Consider the following 13,925-nt stretch of genomic DNA (forward strand, 5'->3'; position numbering starts at 1 on the left):
GACCCACCTTCCCAGAGCTGCTTGGGTGTATTGGTATTTCACAGCCAGCTGCTCTGCAATTTGCCCTCTCTTCCCCACATCGATACAGTGCCCTCAAATGAGCACTTGCTTTCATGGATTTTATTCTTTCCATATCATCTTGACTTCTGCTACTTTTGTCCTCGGTTTATTCCCATCTCTCCCTCTCTGCTGCTGCACCCTCACTCTCTCAAGACATGGATGCAATATCTCAGTTAAAGATTTTCCTCTTTTCAGTTATTTCCTCCCTGCAGCTCAGTCATCCTTTCCCGTTTTAAAATGATTTAATTCTCACATTTCAGTTTATCTATCCCATTTCTGACAATAATTTACCTAACAGCATCTCTTCGTTCCAATTCTTTCTGCTGAATTCTTTTCTTGCAATGTTCTGGCATTCTCAGCTTTTACAACCAATGACACATCAGCAGAGAACTACACAGAGCTAAACCCAAACACTTCCAAATCTTTTTGATGAGCACTCAGCTCTGGAGTGAGGACACAAATGAAACTCCCTCTGAAACAGGTCTTTACCCCTTTTGGCAAATGCCCAAAGCTTTAAACCCTAGAATATTACCAAATATTTCATGCACTTGGGCACACAAACAACAACAAACAGTTTTTCTTTGTGAGCTGCAAATAAAGATGCAAGTAAAAGAGCAAACACCACAAAACTGAGCCATGCAAAGATTTTCAGCAAGACTTCAGGCAATTGAACACGAGTTGCATTCTGCTGAGATGTCAGATCTGAAAACCATCTCAGCGTGGTGCAAATGGCCTGGTTTTTCTTTTTGATTCTTATTGCTTTAGTTTTGTTTATTCTTATGTAACCTGTCAGCAAAACTTACTCTGCTCCTGGACTGTTTGTGGTCCCCTGATATCGAGAAGGACAGCTTTGCTTCTGCTCCTGCCTGGTGCAGTTATCGTATCCACCTTCATTTGCCAGGCTGGAATCCTGTGCCTGTCTGTGTGAGTGGCACTAGTCACATTCAATAACACTTTGCTTTTGGGCCTCTCTTCTGCACAGTCTTCACAGGCATGTTTACACGCCTCTAACCAGAGGGATGTAGGTGGGTGCCATTACAGCTGTGCCTGATGTGTTTGTGCAGGAGGTTTACACGGCCCAGGGGTGCTGGGTGTGGGAATGGCTGGGGCTGCAGCGCACAGGGAAGGTGACAAATCCTCAGGGAATGTTAATTGAAAAGTTACATCCAGTACACGGCAGGTGGTTGGGACCGTAATGGAGAAAAATCAGCTCAACCAGAGACAACTGAACTGCACAGCTGGCACTTTGGTAACTGGGGTGGTTGAGGGGTTGCTGAATGAGGGACTGGCAGGGCTGGGGCTGGGACATGGGGACCAAGCACTGTCCTGGCAAAGCTGCACACGCAGGTGACTCACACCTCTGCCTTTTCATCAGCTTGTCTTTGAGCTGTGGAGGGGATGGAAGTGTGGCCATACATGTTATGGGATTTTGACACGACTCAGGGCCGTGGTTGGCCTCAGGATGTGCTCCTCCTACAAGTGAAACTGCAAACTTCCTTTTTGCAGAAGCAATCTGAGTCCTTCCCTGTTGCTGCCTTCTTCCATCAGCTGGGTGGCTGCCACTGCTCACAGTTTCCCCCTTTCCTTCCCCCATTCCCAAGAACTTTTAAAAGAAAGTTGTACATTTATATTTTTTGCACAGCAGAATAAAGAGCTTCCACTATTTCCTCTTAAGGAAGAAGTGTCTCATTTTTGAACATGATTTAATTTTATGTAGCTTTTACCTTTCCCTCCTCTTTTGTCCCTTGTGTTTCTTGACACAAAAACACTGTTTTTCACAAGAATTGTGTAGATTTATTGAGTTCAAGGACTGTAAGATTCTCTGAATCTGAAACTGCCTTAATGTGGAATAGAGGAAATAACTAAGAAACATGCCACAGCCTTTCCTCTCCCTTTCCATGCAGCTTTCCTAATAGGGCAGATGGGAGACAGATTTTGCTTACAGCATTCATAGATGTCACAGTGCTCCCAACCCTCTCCCTGCTCCCCCTCCCTGCCCAGGAGCTGTAAGCAAGGACACAGGAGTCACCTCAGAGGCCAGCAACACTTCTACCTGATACTGCATTCCCAGCTTGCTCTGTGCCTTCCTGTCTCAGGTGTCAGATTCCTGCTGGAAGTATTTGTAAACAAAGCCCCAGAAAACTCCTAACTTTGCCTGGAGCAGTGCAGCATGAGCATTATAGTCATGGAGTGGAAGCCTCAGGGAGGAGCACAGATGTAGCAGTAACCTACCCCATGGCACTGAGCTGTGAGAGGGGGGAGCAGCATTCAGCTGCTCTGTGTGCACACACCCCACACTTTCCCTTCTCTTTATCAGTGTCTCATTGAGTTCCAGTCAACCTGAACGAAAATCCATACTTGTTGCAGGCAGTAAATAAGGATGTGTTGGAAAATGAGTATGAATGAGTTTTAGCCATAGGTTGGAAAAAAAAACCACACACGGAGTAGCTGAATTATCAGAAAATTCTCAGGTGCTATTTGATAGCAAATGTTTTTAAATGGCAGATCATAGCAATGACATCAAGATGGCATTTTTCAACCCAGAACTAATCCAGAAGTGGTCTAGTCAGTATTTTCTCTATATGTGACACTCCAGTTCATAGTACTGGGTTATATTAATATTGCTTTTTATAGAAGCATTTACTACTTTAAAAGTGCCCCTTGATAGCCTGCATCTAGGAATTACCTGGAAATGTCTTCATATAGGAATTTAGATCTATTTGGTATGAAACAGTTTAGCCCTTGTTTGGAAACAGAGGCAGGAAAACACTTGTTTTCTAACACCAATTACCAGAAGACTGCACCTCTTGCAGCCAGCACTACAGCACAGATCTGTCTCTGCATTATTGGGTTACTGACACAACACTTTTAATCACATTTTGATCAAAATGAACTGCTTAACTTAAATACAGACTGGGAAAGAGTTTCATCATTGCCTTGATGTTTCTGGTATTCTACTCAGGTTGAATAACTTTGGGTTTGGTGGTCGCTGTACCTACAGCTACACATAACAGGGTATTCCAAATAGTTTATGAGATCAACCATTCTTTTAGAGCTGATACCTTCCATCCAGCAGCATCAGCCCATCTCACCTCCTTGCTGTCCCTGGGAGCCTGATGTGCTCTGGGAGTGAGGATGTGGAGAGGGTGGAGGTGGCTGCCTGCTGGGTAATGGCCTCAGCTGGGCCATTCTGGATGTGGCCCAGGGACCTCACACACTTATGGCCACCAGCAGAAGCACCCACAGAGAGTGATAAGTGTTATAGTGCAGCATAATCCACTCTTCAGCCTCAATGAGGAAGATGGGATCATACTGCCTTCCATTCTCAGATAATAACCATTTCATGGAGGCAGTTACAAGACCTATTTATAGGGATGATTTTAGCTGCCATCTTTATCCTTAACAGGGAGGGACTGGTGCTTTGGACAGGTGGCAATTTTATGCTACTCACCCACCTCCATATCTTTTTATCTGAATGTGCACTATGTGGTTATGTTTCCATTTGGATGACTTTCATGCTCTTTAGATGGCAAATGTTTTATGAAAAATTATAAAGAAGAAGAGGACGTTCATGTAGAAACTGAACTGAAACCAGGTTGGGATCCTCTGATGAATGACCCACCTAGGCCTTGTTTGCCTGTGCCTGGAAATTTGGGAGAGGTTTATGATGAGCTGTTTGTGTAACCAAGCTATGCAAACTAGTAAAAACAAGTCATGTGAGAGAGAGAGGGAACATTGACTGCTTTGACAACTGCTTTGCCATTGCTAAGGAAACTGCTCCCTTGGTAACCATGGTCAGTACATCTGTCTTATTTTATCTCCAGTTCTCACGTAGACACCATCATGGAAAGAATATTAACACAACCAAAACACAAACATTTCAGAAAAGCACAAGGCTTCTATTAATTTCTTCACTAAAAAGTTTAAGGGAGATTCTGCTTTGGTGTTGATCATGGCTTTGCCTTGCCTGAGATGTGCTCCTTAAATATTAACTTATGCAAAGTAACAATTTATTCTTTTGTTCTGCTTTGTACTCCTTTAAAATGTGATGCTTATTTTCTTTTAGCTCTCCTAATTTACCTAATGCAATTGGGCTTTACAATAGGGAAGCCTGAAGGCTGAGAAAGCTTTTGCATCTGTCAAAATAAGAGTTTATGTTCTTTTGCTAAGGAAAAAACTCTTACTGACTTGATCAGAGTCCAACAAATGGAAGTCCTAATCCGAAGAACAACAAACTTTTAAGATGTCACTGAACCTTTTGAGTTAGAACCACATGATCTCAGGAAGATCTTTCTTGACACTCCTGCTTAAATCCATTAACAAGGAAGAAAATCAGAAATGTGCACAGGAAAATCTAAGAAAAAATCCTGGATGCACTTTTTGTCGCTTTTTAGTGAAATCAGAATATTTGTCGGTACCTATCCATAAACCAGATTTGAAATGATGGTGGAAGCACAGCTTTACACAAAAGAATAATTTTTATGTCCACAAAAATCCCAAATCTACTGAAGCAAAACAAATAATCCCAGTACAAAGGATGCAAAGATTCCCATAGGCTTTCTGTCCACAGCATCAGGCACAAATGAACATCCTTTGGGCCATGTTCTGCTTCAATTCTAAAATATCCTATGCTGAGATATTAAAACCACTAGAAGTAGTTAGGTTTCTCAGTAACTTTATAAGAGCAGCATTTTCCTCCTCTTCCTGAAGGAGGGAAAAAACTTGGATGAAAGAGGATATAAGAACCTATAAGTAAATTTGAAAATATCTGTTCTCAAGGTGGACATGGTGACTGCATGGAACAGGAATTTCATGTCATACCATCACATAAAAATGCATTTCTCCAAAAATGACAAGTCTGATACCTTAATTTCCAGGACTGTGGTTTATGGATTTACTGAGAGTACATGTAGAACAGCAGCAAATTCCTCTTTGGTAAGAAAAACGACCATCCCAACTGAAACCAAGCACTTCTCCAGCCCTGTGCCCCTCTCCAAAGCAGCCAGCAGGGAAATCACAGTGGTACCTCTCCATATCCTCTGCCAGTGTCCCAGTAAAAGAAAAAGGAAGGGATGTTTTCAACACACTACATCAGGGAATACTCAGGGACTTCAGCAACTGACTGGTAGAAGATTTTGGACTGATGAACTGATGTTGAGAACAGTGTAGAGGTAGAAAACCATGACCACATGGGGATGGGATCATGCTGGCACCCCACTGTGCATGTTGCATCATTTGTGGTGTGACATTTCTGAGGGGAAAGTTACTCTCAGCTTCTTTCTTTTGACTTATTCATTGATAATAATATGATCTAGGAGTTACTTAGCTTTGGCTGACACAGCTCAGCATCCATTCCTATAGCATGGATGTTACAGTATCATCAACAGCAACTCTAAATTTCACATCACCTGTGTATGTGTGATGCATCCTGCCTTCATATCTGTTCCTTCAGCAAAGGCAATGCAGTGACAACTATTGTTCTGGTAGCTGAATGCCCACTGCAGAAGCTTTTGGACACTGGCAACACAAACATCCTTTTACTACTCTGGCATGCAGCTTGACTTCTCATTTTTACTGGAAGTTTTTGCAGTTGCTTTATTTACCCAATCCCATTTACTGCAAACAACACAGCAATTGGCACTCATGAAATGTCTGGTTTAACTGTATCCAGAAGCCAGAACCAGTTGCACCACCACCACTGGTGCAAGGGAGTTGCCATGAGTCATTTCTTCTAATTCTTTCCCTCTCACGTCTCCAGCTCCAGTGGCACACCCATGAGATCTGTGCTTCACTTCCCCTGTATGCAAAGGGAGAGCAGCAGCACCTCAACCTCCCCAGGAGCAGAGTGGGGCTACAGGGATTATTATGCCTCTGGATATTGTCAGGGAGCAGTGAGGTCTGCCCTTTCCCTAGGGGAGAAACTCCAACAGGAACATCATGCCCCACTGCCATGGTGGGGTGGGGTCCCCCCATGAGTCCCAGCTCCTTTCTCCAGTACCTGAGTGAGAGGAGCAGGCAGTCCTGCAGATGGGGGCCAGGTCATAAGGCAGCATCACAGGGAGGTCAGGCTGGAAGTCAGTGGGTGGCCAGGATGAGTCTGTCCATCCCCTAGCTGAAGACCAGCATCTCCCAGCACAGCTCACAAAAAGGAGCAGACTTCCCTAGGTGAGCTTAAATGGGCTCTCAGGTCTGCTGGAGGGGGTGGAGGCACCAGGTGAGGCTGGTCAGCATTGATAAGACTTACCTTCAGGGCCCTGAAAAATATCACAATAACAAGAGTCAGCTAAGTAAAGATATTTCCCAAGCTACTGAAACATTGACACTTTCCCCAGCTAAAATGCTAAGGAAACTCTGCTAAAAATTTTCTTTTCATAACTACTCAAGAAAGCAGGGCTAAGCATGACAATGAGGAAAATAGGTTTTTCCTTTTATTAAAAAATAATCAGCCAACTATGTTACTGTGTAAAATTGAAATGCAATTACCCCTGACAGATATGAAGATCAGCAAACACAAATACATGTAAGCTTTTGCAGAAGACTACTTTGGGAAGCTTGTTCTAGCCTGTCTCCAGGTTTGCATGTGAAGTCCTTTGAGTTTGGATGCAGGCAGTGGAAAACAGAGCAGCACAACACTTAGTTTAGCAGCACATGTTCTGAAGTGTACTAAGTACTGCCTGTGCACGCTGCTGGAGCTCCTCACCAGTCACTTGCTGTGGGATAGCTCTGGGATTAGGCAGGCAAGGGCTGACATGTGAAATCTGTGCCACTTACTTAACTGCTCTGTCACAATGAATTGGGCTGCTCTGCCTGCACTAGCCTGGAGAAACAAGTGGCGGGCCCTTGGCTGGCATATGCTGACAGAGTGGGGAGCGAGGCTGTCCCTCTGTGTGGCAGGGTGACAAAGCCTCCAGGGGAAGCACAGGGTCTCTTCTTGCTCTGGTCTCTTCGTGTCAGCCGAGGACCTTCTCAAACTGGTCTCTGAAGGCTGATGCTCCCACTCAGTCCGGAGCGTGGGAGCCCTTGGGTAGCACAGTGCCAAGGCTGCTTTGAAACCAGCTGGTCTGGTTCTGAGGGGGCCTGAATGATGCCTGAGATGACAGGCTGGCTGGACAAGGGCTCGCCAGAAAGTAGGGCAGCAAAACTTTCTAATTAAGATAAAAATACCTTTGTAGTCTTTGTAGTGAGGGAGAGCCGCGGCACTCAATCTAAATGTCTCTGTCCAAAGAATGAGCAAGAAAGAGCTTTCTTAGATCCTTTACCTTTGCTTTAAAGAGACAAGAGATCATCTGACAGCAGGTTTGTTAGGCTCACCTTCCAATAACGAGGCTGTTGTAGGAGCTGCCTGCTCTCTCACAGCTGAGCCTGCACAGCCCTGCAGCCAGAGCTTCCACTACCTCCACACACTCACTGCCCTCTCTCCAGACAAGATGATCCTCGTCTCAAAGAGGAAAACATCAATGAAAAGCAAAATCGGCAATAGCCCTGCAAAGAAGAGCTTGTTCCCAAATCCTTCGTGGGCCCAGGCACAATTCATTCCAAGATGTTGTTAGACACCTCAGGAGCCAGGCTGTGCCTCATGTGGTCATGAACTCTCCTGGGCTGGCTGGCAAAGAAAATGTCCCTGAGCATGATGGGGAGCAGGAATGGCTTGATGAACCTCTGAAGATGTAATAAAAAGAGCACAAAATGAGTTTGGAAAGGACATGAAGATCATTCTCAGTTTGAAGGAGTTTGCCCTTGAGACCCATGGAGAGCACATCAGCTGGCTCCAGCTCACATGTTTTCTCCAGCACTCCAGAAAAAAAGAGGCAAAGTACAGTATGTACTTGTCTGCTGAGACATTTAGATTGGCTACTGACACTCTGCAAATGTTTATAAAGAAAACAAAATGTGGATGATAGCCATTTTCATTAAACTGTGCAGATTCAGTTCACCCCGAATTACAAGATCCCTGAGCCATATTCTTACCCTTTTAGAGACATCTACTTCTCAACAGCACTGAGGCTGTGTGGTTCTTGCTGCCGTTTTCTTTCTTGGTGGGTCTGGTACACACAACTACAGGGGAAGACATTGCCAGGGCCAGCTATCTGTTCCATATCTGCAGGGTGAAGGTGAATATCCCTTGGCCCTTCCACCTCAGGTTGATTTTAATCAAGTCAAAGTCAAGAAGAGGAAAAACAGAATGAAAACTTCAAGCCTTACCTGCCCAAGGCAGAGTTCCCTCTTGTGTACCGTGTAAAATTGTCAAAAAAGCTTGGTGGCTGGTTCCTTGAGTGCAGAGAGCTTCCCTTGGGCCAGGCAGCACATCCTCTCTCGGAAGCAGGAGCGTGGATTTTTTACAATGTTCTGGGGATGTTTCTGCCACTTGCTGCACCTCAGCATGCAGATTCATTTATGCCTGTAAAATATGAGAATTCCATACTGAGTTATATATACCATGACCACGACAGAGCCTTCAGAAACATGGGGACTGCAGTTCTGGAACCACTGCTCTCTGTAACCATTCCCCTGCCTCCAGCATGGGTAACTCTTCCAGCCTTGGGGTGAAGGAACTGACAACACTGATGAGAGCAGAGACATAATTTCATGTGCAGCCAGGTCATTCTATTTACTGAAATAACCTATCCCTAGGGACTAATTTGGCTCATTGTGGGTATGTGCTGTCTATCTCCCCACTTGGCTCTTGCTGAGCTTGTGAACAGACAGTCTGCAAACCATGGCCTGACACATGCTGGCACCTGGGTCAAAATGTCCTGATGAACTGTGGGACAGAAGGAAATATCCCAGGGTGTCTTTGCCCGTCAACAATGTCCTCTAGCAGAGCAGAAATCAGGCTGGGCCATGGCATAAGCTCATTTCTTCTTTCTTGCGCCAGTTACACCACGGTCCAAACCATCCATCAAGGTATCAAGCACTCCCAAACCTGCCTGTGTGGTAGGATTTTGTATCTATTGTGTGCAGATGGGACACTGTCCCCTCTCCTCACTGGGACATCTGCTGGCTAAACCCGTTTTCCTTCTGCCTTCTTGTAATTTCCTTATCTTGATGCCTGTTTATGTGATGTGTGTGTATGTTTTACAAGCAAGAACCCTCATTTGAAGCCGAACATGGCATTGCCCTTGTCTCATGGTGTCCCAAGCTGCCACATATCCCACCCTCTCTGCAGAACCCTGGACAAAAAAAGTTTGCTTCCCTTTTGGCTCTGTGGTGCTTTTGGATGTCAGAATAAGTGTCAGCCCTCTTCAGAGACCAGAGCAACTGCTGTGAATTTAGAACAAATATTTTTCATCTTAAATGCCACGGCAGGTCAGCTAAACAGAAAAGAATAGTTGGTCACAGGCTTGAAATGACAGCGGGGTGGAGTGTTTACAGCTCCATCAACAGCTCGGTGTTAATGAACTGAGTCTGAAAATTACCTCTATTGATGGAAGCATGGATGAAGCACAGAGATGAGAAAGATAGTGATTGCCTCCAGCTGCAGGCAGAACTTGGAGAGTGTTTATTTATCACTCGGAATTGAATGATTTTTTTGGAGAGGGCAGTAAAATTCTGCAATGCGCAGTCATGCAGCTGCCTGCAGCCTGGCACTGGTGTCAGCCTTGCAGCTCCAGCTCTGGGGCTGCAGGATTTCATCCTGTCCCAGGGAGCATCTGTCTGGGCATGAGAAGGAAAAGCCTCAGCTGTAGTCAGCCCTTTGCTCCTTGTGTATGTGTGTGCATGTGTAACAAGGTGTGGTTTTCAACTGAAAGTGCCAGGCAGGAAAAATGTGGCTTTGTACTGACTGACTGTAAAAGGACTGCAAATATGTCAAAGGAATAATGTCTCCTAATGTATTGCAACTGCTGTAGCTAATGGGAATGTTATCAGGGAAGGTGTTATTTTGACCCCAATTTCTCCCTTTCCTTTGCTTTCTGTAGGCACCATTGGTAGTGCTGTGGCTGAGCAAAATGGGCAAGGAAAGGTGTCAGCAGGGGGTCCTCTGTTTGAACTTCCAGTGCACCAGCAATCCAGATGGGAAGGTTTTCCAGGATAGTCTCTTTTTTGTCAATTCAAATTTTGGGGAATTTCCCCAGTACAGTTTCTTCTGTTTGACAGAGCCATTGTTTTTGAGAGACTTTTCATACAGCATCTCTCTACAGAGGAGCTTTAATATGTTGAGTTGTGCTGTGGGCAAGAGCTGATGTGTTCAAGGTGTGTGGAATGGAGCAGTCCAAGCACATCTGCACTCACGACTGCCCTTTGAGTCCCTGCTTATGATTTCTGAGGATAATTTTCTGTGGCATTTCCATAGGTCAAGAGAGGGGACACCCCAAGAAATTCTACTCACCACCTATTAGTAAAGCTAATTTATAATTTCTTTCATAAATTTGGGCTAGTAAGTGGATTATTTTGTTGGTATTTTGTGTTTGAGGAAGAGGGCTACATCAACCAGCAATGGTTTTTATTCTCTGAAGGAAAAGCATTCATTTTAAACAGCACTTTCCACTTATACAGACTCACAGAATAGTTTAGGTTGGAAAAGACCTTTTAGATCATCAAGTCTAGCCATTCACCTAGCACTGCCAAGTCTGGTTAAACCTCCTACAATTAGCCTTGGCCAATTGATCCAGCCTGTCCACATCCCCCTGCAGACCCTTCCTGCCCTCCAGCAGGTCAATACCCCCCACCCAACATGGTGTCATCTGCAAACTGACTGAGAGTGCCCTCAATCCCCTCATCCACATCATCAATAAAGGTATTAAACAGGCCTGACTCCTTCTGACCCTTCCTTTAAAGGGGTGCCACATTTGCTCACTTTCAGCCAGCTGGGACCTCCCCAGTTAGGCAGCACTGCCGGTAGAAGATGGAAAATTCAAAGTATATATTTAAATACAAACAACAGAAATAGTTCTAAATGCTTGAAACACGCTTTTAAACAATTTAGTAACGCAGAGTAAGTACACCCTGTTGAAGGCAGGCTACAGAAATGTTAACATCCTCTCAAGGTAAATCAAGTAATGGACTGTTGGCCTATTTTTCAAACCGTGTCTCCTCAGTATCTTGACATTTGATAGGATTATCTATTACTGTTGGATTTTGGTTGACTCTCTGGTATGCCTGAGAAGATTGTCATCTTGTGATTTAAAGATAATAGAGCCAAGCATGTGAAACTGCACACAGAGAATAAACCTTTGACTCAGAACTGAATATTTTGTTTAAAAAAAAAAAAAAGGAAAGACGACAACTTTGTCTTGAGCTCAGTTTGATACACTGGCAGTTAATGAAATTATCCAGCAATAACTTTCCATTCTAAATATTGCTGTGCTATTTTTAAAAGGCTCCTATGGCACTCCACGCAGGGCGGCCTGAGCTAACAATACCAGATATGTGAAGAGGGTGAGTGTGATTAAAGACTTGTGACAATAGCTAATGTAAGCTTTAACTAAAAATGTCAACTCCATTTGTTTTCAGCTTTAAAGAGTTTCTGGATCAGAATGTGCAGGTAGGAGTTCTAACAATTTCAAGATTACACTTGACCTAGTAGAAAAGATGATCATGTAAAAAGTGACATGCACTGGGACTCTGCGTGTGCACATGTGGATCCGTGTGCCTGTGTATAAATATGTCAACCCTGGCAAAGAGCCTCACAGTTTTTCAAAATATGCAACATCTATTTTTATTATAAAGCTTCACAATTGGCAATTTAAAATAAAATGTAATGAGCTAGAGTGGGCTTTTTATTACGCATGGCTTTATTTCTTTGAATTTCAAAATTACCTAGCATGCATTTTCAACTTTGGAACAATTTGCAGGCTGTTTTCATTTCTATTTAAAAGGGCTAAACACTGAGAATGTGCCTCTGCTTTGCATTCTAATTGCATGTAACTGATTTGCACAGCAGAACAAAAACCTAATTTTCAGATTAAGAATCATGCGCTAAGAAATAATTATTGTTTTACGAGAAAAAAAAGGTTTTCCACATTTTTCCCCCTTGCCCAATTTATGAGAACTGTTTGCCAGTTTGCAGGTTGCCAGCCTTCCCAGAACACCAACTATTACTCTTTAGGGACTGCAAAAAGGTAGACAGAGACACGAGGCATGCAACTGTTTTGACTGCATTCTTTTGCTTGCAACATAACACTTGCTTTTTATTATTTTATCTTCAACAATCAAGGGGTGACTAAATGGTTGCAGGTGGTGATGAAAATAAAAGCCATCCATCATTATTTATTAGGCATGAAAAAGATACACAATAATGTAATTTAATCCCGGAGCAGACAATTATTTCCACATATTGATAATACAATGTGAAAACTGTCATGAATCCTAATGTGATGTTCGCCTTTATTGGTGAACCACTACTAGCAATGCAAATAATGAAATTGTATCAAAAAGAAAAAAAAAAGTAATTATTTGCATATACCAATAGTGTTGTAGAGAAAAACACATCATTACTAACTTCAGAAAATATAATCGTGGTTCATGTGTTACTTTGGTTTTGAAGTTGGCAAACGCAGGTGCAAAATGTTCCTCTAAGTAAATATTTTATTGATTTCTGCATCATCAAAATAATTTCACAGGTTTTGATAAGGGAACTTTAAAGCCATGAACATGCAGCTGTATAATCAGCACCTCTTTACAGAGACCTGCAGATTTCCCTGCTAATCTATTCACATATTTGTGCACGACACTTCCTCCATTAAAAATAATTTAAGAAATATCTTTGCTCCATCTGGGCCTGATTCAAAGCCCATTGAAGTCATCAGAAAGACTTGCATTGATTTTGGTGGGCGTCAGACAGAAACCCTTTGTGGCTGTTTTCTATAAATAAAGTTGGGCTCCAGTTTGGGCAGAGCAGCTCTCACAAATATATTCAGACTGATGACATTCACCCCTGGGCAGATGTGAGCATGTGCCACTTAATGCCCACTTATGTCTCATTTGGAGCAGGGGTAAAAGGCCCTTTTGGCTGGACGAAAATATACATATTTTTATAAATAGGCAGCTATACATGCAAAGTATATCTGCAACTGCACAGCTAATTTACATTTGAATTACCATGTCTGGGCATGCAAATCAGGTAATTACTTGCTCACATATAACCGGCCATTTGCATGCACAAATACCTATTATATGCATTCAAGTCACAGTAATGTGTCTGCAGCATTTAGCTGTATCTCAAGAAAAACTGCAGCAAGGAAGAGGTTTACATTATCTCTTATGGACCTGGTGTCTTCTAGAGTGATATAAGTGATATTTGAAATCATTAGGGGATCTGTAAACTTCCTACATGTGCTTTCCCTTAAACTGAAATTTCTTAGGCTCAAGTCTGTAAGAGGCTGGACCACTTGTGGCAACAAAACCATTAAAAATTAGTTACAAACTAGGGGAGTCTCTGTAGAAAGAGACCTTGAAGTGGTAAAATCCCACCCTGAAAACATTCCTGAAACCATGGCAGCTTTTCTGTTGCCCAGAGTTGTTGTTGCCTCATCCCTGGAAATGTCCAGGGTCAGGTTGGATGTGGCATTGAAAAATCTGATCTACTAAGTGAGATCTCTACCTGTGGCAGGGTTGGAATAAGAACTTTCAGGTTCTTTCCAACCCAAATCGTTCTAGGATTCTATGATTTCCAGGGAGCACCTTTGGAGAAACTGCTAAGCACATTATGGGCAAATCACACAGACTGGGACCAGACATAGAGCTGGGGAGGGAGGGATGGTGTCCCTGCTCAGTCTCTCCTAAGATTAGGAGCAGCTGATTTACTTCAGCATCCTTTTCCCATCAATCTCACCTCCTACCAGTCCACATTTGGGAAGGGGATGCAGAGTGCATTTTCCCAAAGGTGGGAGTGAACAAGGGGCATCAGCTGGTCTGAGCATCACCTA

The 13,925-nt window shown here is 43.4% G+C and overlaps 1 long non-coding RNA gene across 1 annotated transcript in view; it reads right to left on the minus strand.

Moving 5' to 3' along the window:
* LOC106851495 (uncharacterized) overlaps positions 1-13,925 on the minus strand; it is a 173,570-nt gene that overhangs the window by 20,364 nt on the left and 139,281 nt on the right. The window contains exon 3 of the long non-coding RNA XR_015805983.1: positions 8,263-8,458. This is a non-coding gene — a long non-coding RNA (uncharacterized LOC106851495). The remainder of the gene's footprint in view (positions 1-8,262; positions 8,459-13,925) is intronic.

This window comes from Sturnus vulgaris, chromosome 11, assembly GCF_052056855.1.
Source record: "Sturnus vulgaris isolate bStuVul1 chromosome 11, bStuVul1.hap1, whole genome shotgun sequence".
Taxonomy (NCBI): domain Eukaryota; kingdom Metazoa; phylum Chordata; class Aves; order Passeriformes; family Sturnidae; genus Sturnus; species Sturnus vulgaris.